Below are 8045 nucleotides of genomic sequence, written 5' to 3' on the forward strand. Positions count from 1 at the left end.
TTGTTTTGTTTTCTGTCTGGTATCCGCTCTTAAAACTATTACCTTTCTTTTCTCTTTCCCTCTCTCACAAAAACAATATCTTCTTAGTACTTACCATATTCCTCCCATATTCAGTCGTCTACCATATTATAGGTACTGTACCTACTGCTATAACTCTACACAATTTACATGAATCTAACCTCCATCCTCCCAGAACTCATATTGTTGCTTTGTTAACATATATCACCAATACTACTTTACACTTTTTCCTTCCTTACACAATTGCCTTTCCCCGGCACTAATACTTTCTTTTAAAGTGAACTTAACCAGCAATAAGAAATTAGAATAAGAAGAACAAAGTGACAAAGAGAAGATATAACACTTACGCAAAAACAACAGCTAATTAATCTCCAAGACTAGACAAAAAAGCTAAGGAACTGATTAAACCCGTCAAGAAAAAATGATGACCAGACAGCAACAAAAATCTACAAACCAAACCAGTAATCAGGAAAACATGGCTGAATCCAATCAACAAACTAAAAATCAGGAAGGGGAGCAGAACTTCGCACAAGCAATGAAAGATCTCAGAACATTTATCACCAACAAATTTGATGAAGTAAAGGAAGAGGTTAACAACATGAAGACAGCACTTGGAGGGGAAATTGCAGACATACGCAAAAAAATAACAGATATGATGGAAATGAACACCACAATTCAAGAAATCAAAAATACACTTGCAGCAAATATCAGCAGACTAGAAGAGGCAGAGCAGAGAATTAGTGATGTGGAAGACAGTGCATTGGAAATCAAACAGATAATAAAAGTGGTCAGTAAAAAGATAGAAAAAATCCAGATAGGACTTAGGGATCTGAATGATAATGCAAAACGCTCAAACATATGTATTATAGGCATTCCAGAAGGAGAAGAGAAGGGAAAGGGGTCAGAAGGAGTGTTGCAGGAAATAATGGCTGAAAACTTCCCAAATCTACTGAAAGAGACAGATGTACATATCCAAGAAGCACAGCACACTCCACTGGTCATAAACCCCAACAGGCCCACCCCAAGACATATATTTGTCAAATTATCCAATGCTCAAGACAAAGAGAAAATTCTAAAAGCAGCAAGAGAAAAGAAAAACATCACATACAAGGGATGCTCCGTAAGATTAAGTGCTGATTTCTCATCTGAAACCATGGAGGCAAGAAGGCAGTGGTATGATATAGTCAAGGTACTAAAGGAAAAAAATTTCCAACCAAGAATACTCTATCCAGCTAAACTAGCATTCAAAAATGATGGAGAGTTCAAAATATTCACAGATAAACAGAAACTGAAAGAGTATACCAATAAGAAACCTCCCCTTCAAGAAATTCTAAAGGGAGTTCTGTAGGAAGAAAGGAAAAAACAGGATAGGCAGAGTTGGAGGAGAGTGTAAGAGCAACAAAAAAGACAAAAATAGAAGGGGAAAAAATAATACAAACAACATATGACAAACACAAATCCAATCAAAATATGGCTAACATAAATAATTCCCTGAAAGTAATAACACTGAATGTCAACGGATGAAACTCACCTATCAAAAGATTCAGCCTGGGACACTGGATAAGGAAATATGACCCATCTATATGCTGTCTACAAGAGACACATCTTAGACCCAGAGACTCATGGAGGTTGAAAGTGAATGGCTGGAAAACAATCATACAAGCAAACAATAACCAAAAAATGGCAGGAGTAGCTATATTAATATCAGACAAAATAGACTTTAAATGTGAAACAATTGTGAGAGACAAAGAAGGATACTATATTTTAGTGAAAGGGACAATCTGTCAAGAAGATGGAACGATCATAAATATTTATGCTCCTAACAAGGGTGCCTCTAAATACGTGAGACAAACGCTGGAAAAATGAAGTGAAAAAATAGATGCATCTACAATTATAGTGGGGGATTTTAATACACCAGTATCAACTCTGGACAGAACATCTCAAAAGAGAATCACTAAAGAAACAAAACATTTGAACAGTATATTAGAAGAGCTGGATCTAATAGACATATATAGATCATTACACCCAAACACAGCAGGATATACATTTTTCTCAAGCACACATGGAACATTCTCCAAGATAGACCATATGCTAGGCCACAAAGAAAGGCTTAATGAATTCAGAAAGATCGAAATCATACAAAACAATATCTCTGACCACAGTGGAGTGAAGCTGGAAATTTGTAAGGGACAGAGGCCCAGACTTCACACCACGATTTGGAAATTAAACAGCACACTCTTAGAAAAACAGTGGGTCAAAGAGTAAATCTCAAAAGAAATCAATGACTACCTTGAAACTAATGATAATGATAACAAAACATATCAAAATTTATGGGATGCAGCAAAAGCAGTACTGAGAGGGAAATTTATAGCCATAAATTCATATATAAAAAAAGAAGAGCAAAAATTGAAGAAGTAACTGCACTTTCGACGGAATTAAAAAACAACAACAAAGTAAACCAACAGGAAGAAGAAGGAAGGAAATAACAAAGATAAGAGCAGAACTAAATGAAATAGAAAATAAGAAAGCACTTGAAAAGATAAACAAGAGCAGGAGCTGGTTCTTTGAGAAGATCAATAAAATTGACAAACCCTTAGTGAGACTAATGAAGAAAAAAGAGAAGATGCAAATACACAAAATAAGAAATGAGAAAGAGGATATCACCACTGACACCACAGATATAAAGACTATCATAAGAGGATATTTTGAAAAACTATATTCCAAAAAAATGACAATTCAGTGGAAATGGACAAATTCCTAGAAACACATAAGCAGCCTATATTGATGAAAGAAGAAATTGATGATCTTAACAAACCAATCACAAGCAAAGAGATAGAATCACTCATTAAAAATCTCCCAACTAAGAAGAGCCCAGGGCCAGATGGCTTCACAGGTGAATTCTACAAAACATTCCGGAAAGAACTGACACCAATCCTGCTGAAACTATTCCAAAAAATCGAAACAGAAGGAACATTGCCGAACTCCTTCTATGATGCCAACATTACCCTAGTACCAAAGCCAAACAAAGACAACAGAAGAAAGGAAAATTAGAGACCAATTTCTCTAATGAACCTAGATGCAAAAATACTTAACAAAATACTTGCTAATCGTATTCCACAACACATTAAACAAATTATACACCAAGACCAAGTGGGATTTATTCCATGTATGCAAGGATGGTTCAACATAAGAAAATCAATCAATGTAATGCACCATATAAACAGATTGAAGGAAAAAAATCACATGATTATATCTATAGATGCAGAAAAAGCATTTGACAAAATACAGCACCCCTTCTTGATAAAAACACTCCAAAAGATCAGAATACAAGGAAAGTTTTTGAACATGATAAAGAGTATATATGAAAAACCTGCAGCCAACATTGTTTACAATGGAGAAATCCTGAAATCCTTCCCTCTAAACTCAGGAACAATACAAGGATGCCCATTGTCTCTGCTCCTATTTAACATTGTCTTAGAAGTACTTGCTTGAGCACTGAGGCAAGAACCAGATATAAAAGGCATTCAAATTGGAAAGGAAGAAGTCAAAATTTCATTATATGCAGAGGACATGACCCTATACATAGAAAACCCTGAGAGAGCTACAAAAAAACTTCTAGAACTCATAAATGAGTTCAGTAATGTCACAGGTTATAAGATCAATGCGCAAAAATCAGTAGCATTTCTGTACACCAATAATGAGCATGATCAGGAGGAAATCAAGAAACAAATACCATTCACAATAGTCAGTAAACAATCAAATACTTAGGAATAAATTTAACTAAAGAGGTAAAAAACTTATACATTGAGAACTATACAAGACTGTTCAAGGAAATCAAAGAAGACCTAAATAAATGGAAGAATATTCCTTGTTCATGGATAGGAAGACTGAATATTATTAAGATGTCTATCCTACCAAAACTGATCTACACATTCAATGCAATCCCAATAAAAATCAACACAGCCTTCTTTAAGGAACTAGAAAAAGTAACTGTGAAATTTATTTGGAGAGGAAAGAGGCCCCGAATAGCCAAAGACATATTGAAAAAGAAAAACGAAATTGGAGGAATCACACTTCCTGACTTCAAAACATACTACAAAGCTACAGTAGTGAAAACAGCATGGTATTGGCATAAGGAGACACACAGACCAATGGAATCGAATTGAAAGTTCTGATATAGAACCTCATATATATAGCCATATAATATTTAATAAAGCCACCAAACCCTCTCAACTGGGAGAGAATGGCCTATTCAACAAATGGTGCCTGGAGAACTGGATAGCCATATGTAGAAGAATGAAAGAGGATTACCATCTCACACCTTATACAAAGATCAACTCAAGATGTATCAAAGACCTAAATATAAGAGCCAAGACCATAAGATCTTGGAAAGCAGTGTAGGGAAACATCTACAGGACCTTGTAATAGGAAATGGCTTCATGAATATCACACCAAAAGCACGAGCAGCAAAAGAAGAAATAGATAAATGGGACTTCCTCAAAATTAAAGCCTTCTGCACATCAAAGGAGTTTGTCAAGAAAGTAAAAAGGGAACCCACACAATGGGAGAAAATATTTGGCAACCATATATCTAATAAGAGACTTATAACTTGCATATATAAAGAACTCATATATCTTGAAAATAAAAAGATAAACAACCCATTTAAAAAATGGGAAAAAGATTTAAACAGACACTTCTCCAAAGAAGAAATACAAATGGCTAAAAAGCACATGAAAAAATGCTCCAAATCTCTAGCTATCAGGGAAATGCAAATCAAAACTATGAGATATCATCTTACTCCCATAAGATTGGCAGCTATGAAAAACACAGAAGAATACAAATGCTGGAGAGGATGCAAAGAAAGGGAAACACTCATCCACTGCTGGTGGGAATGCAGAAGGATGCAACCATTCTGGAGGACATTTTGGCGGTTTCTCAAAAAACTAACCATAGATTTGCCATATGACCCAGCAATACCACTACTGGGTATATATCTGATGGTATATATACCATCAGAACTGAAAACAAGGACACAAACCGATATATGTACACCAATGTTCATAGCAGCATTGTTCACTATCGCCAAAAGTTTGTATCAATGCAAATGCCCATCAACAGATGAGTGGATCAATAAAATGTGGTATATACACACAATGGAATACTACTCGGCTGTAAGAACAAATACACTACAAACAGACGTGATAACATGGATGAATCTTGAGAACCTTATGTTGAGTGAAGCAACCCAGGCATTGAAAGACAAATACTACATGACCTCAATGATATGAAATAAGCAACCTGCCTCAGAGAGCTAGAGACTGGAAAAGAGGCTTATGGGAAATCGGGGGGTGGAGGAAGGATGTGAGCCAACGTCTGCAGGGGTGGAATCTATGAGGAGCTGGCGGTAAGTATGAGCACAAAGAAGGGACAAAATGGGGGCAAGGGGTTGCCTTTGGGTGGGGCTTTGCGGTTTTGAGGGGGGGCTGGGGATGGGCGGAAGGGTAATATTGTCCAAAAATTGGGGGGAGGGAGGGGCAACATAGGAGCATAGGAGAGTGTCAGGTGTTCGTTGAGAGTAAAATGTTGAGAAAATCATATCAAAATATAATTAGGAGGGTTACCTGTTTAGGATGCTCCGGGGGGATGGTCTGATGTGGGACGGACTCCGGGGGAATAGCTGAAGGCTCATTTTGCCAGGGTGGGTTGTACCATTGGGTAGAGACCCAAGAAGTGAGAGTTGGGGTGGACCCACATCCTGGGGAGGACTAATGCCATCAAATAGAGAGAACTGTATCTCTCGTGAGAAAGGGTGGGTCCCAGGGCATTAGGGCAGTTGAGAAAGTCAGGCCCTGAACACTGCTGCAAGTATCTCTGCACATGGCTTCTCGGGAAATGGAGATTGGCTAGCACTGTGGGCCCCAAGGGGAGGGGAAAATGGATATGGAATGGATGGAACCAAGGTAAATGTTGGGGCAAGAGAGGAGTTTTGCGAGAGTACATGAGGATGAATATAAAACATGTAATATTACACCAAAAACCTATAGGGTACGACAGACTAATAATGTAAACCATAATGCAAAACATAGGATAACTAAAAAATTTAGAAAACTGTACATCCTAAAGTATGGACCACATTGTAAGCACAGATGTCACCTTGTTTGAAAGCTATTGTTTCAGAATCTGTACATCAGTTTCAGGAAATATGATATGAATAAGTTAAAAGATTATCACTGTTGAAGGGAAAATGTTTTATGGTGGATTTGTGGGAGTACTGTATATTGTATATATGAATTACTGTGATGTAAGACTCTTGTGAAGAGAAGCTCAATAATTAGAAAAAAAAGAAAAGAAAAAGATAGGATGTAGAAATTTTTCCAAACCAATATGTACTCTAGATCTAACCTTTAAACTCGTTGCTATATTCCATTTTACTAGTATGGGAAACTGACATTATGTTGGGATTCACTTTACAGGAAGTTTTGGTTCACAGAGTTGGTTCAACAATGGCGGTGGAGGAATACTGATATGGGATGTTATTGACAGGCTATATATGGTTGACAGGGACTTAAACAGGGCATATGTCCAGGGTACATGGTAATGTTTAGATATACTCATAGTGGAAACAATTAAAAACAACAGCTGGAGGGGTACTGCTTTCCTGGCCAGGGGGTCTCTGTCCTGGTCACTGGGGGAGCAGTGGCAGTCCCCCAGGTGCAACGGTAAGAACCAGGAAGGAATGAGGGCCCAACAGTGGGCTCCTGATACTAATGGCTATGCTTGTGAGCCTATACACCTGCAATAAGAACAAGGCCTAGAGTAGCACTGTGCCTGGGAGTTTCCTCCTGACAGCCTTCATGTTACTCAAATGTGGCCACTCTCAAAGCCAAACTCAGCATGTAGATGCAGTGCATTCCCCCCAGCGTGGGACATGACACCCGGGGATGAGCCTTCCCTGGCCCCGAGGGATCACTACCACATACCAGCTGAAGGTGCAACTAGAAAATGACCTTCAATTAAAGGTTCAATGCAGATCAGCAGAATATCCCTGTCTACATATAATAACATGACTTCAAAATGCTGTTTGACCTAAAGTAGGGGGAAATGGAAAGGAGAAATGAGTTTATATGGCTACGAGTCTCTAAAAAAGAGTCTGGATGTTGTCAGAAGGAATGCCCTTATGCACAACTGAGCAGAATCTAAGAGACAGATAAAGTAGATACAACCCCAGGTATTGGTTCTTTTGAGGAATAAAGAGACCCACAGGTTCTATGGTCACGGCAGATGGGGTTCACTGCCATGTCAGATGGCCCTTCTTTGGAGCTGATGTTTCTGCATGATGGAACTGGACTCAGAGGGGATCTCGTTTCACAAGACTTGCATGCTACTTTACTGGAATTGTAGTTGATGCTGGGGTTTAAGATATATTTAGGGGATTTGAATCTCTGGACTGACAATATGATACCCAGACCCAGAGCCTCAACAGACTTCAGCTCCTACACTCTGATTTATTGGACTTACCCCACTCAGCTAACATTGAGTTGAAGAAGGTCAACCACCACACCATGGAGCCTAGAGTGTCTACACCTGAAAGCAGGAGGAGTGCATCCAGTATCCATGTGGAATCTAAGCCCCCACTTGACATAGATGTGCAATGGACACAACCAATCCAATGTCCACAGAGAAAATGTGGCATGGGTGTGGGAAGGGTGGCCATGGTGGCTGCTGGGTGCGGGGAATGGGAGGAAGAGATGATGTGGGGAGGCGTTTTCGGGACGTGGAGTTGTCCTGGGTGGTGCTTCACGGTCAATTACGGGACATTGTAGATCCCCCCAGGGTCCACTAGATGGAACCTGGGAGAGAGTGGGCTGATGTGCACCATTGACTATGGGGTGCAGTGATGCTCAGAGATGTACTTACCAGGTGCAATGGATGTGTCATGATGATGGGAGAGAGTGTTGCTGTGGGGGGAGTGGGGGGTAGGGGCGGTGGGGTTGAATGGGACCTCATATTTTTTTAATGTAATATTA

This window comes from Dasypus novemcinctus, chromosome 30 (assembly GCF_030445035.2).
Source record: "Dasypus novemcinctus isolate mDasNov1 chromosome 30, mDasNov1.1.hap2, whole genome shotgun sequence".
Taxonomy (NCBI): Eukaryota; Metazoa; Chordata; class Mammalia; order Cingulata; family Dasypodidae; genus Dasypus; species Dasypus novemcinctus.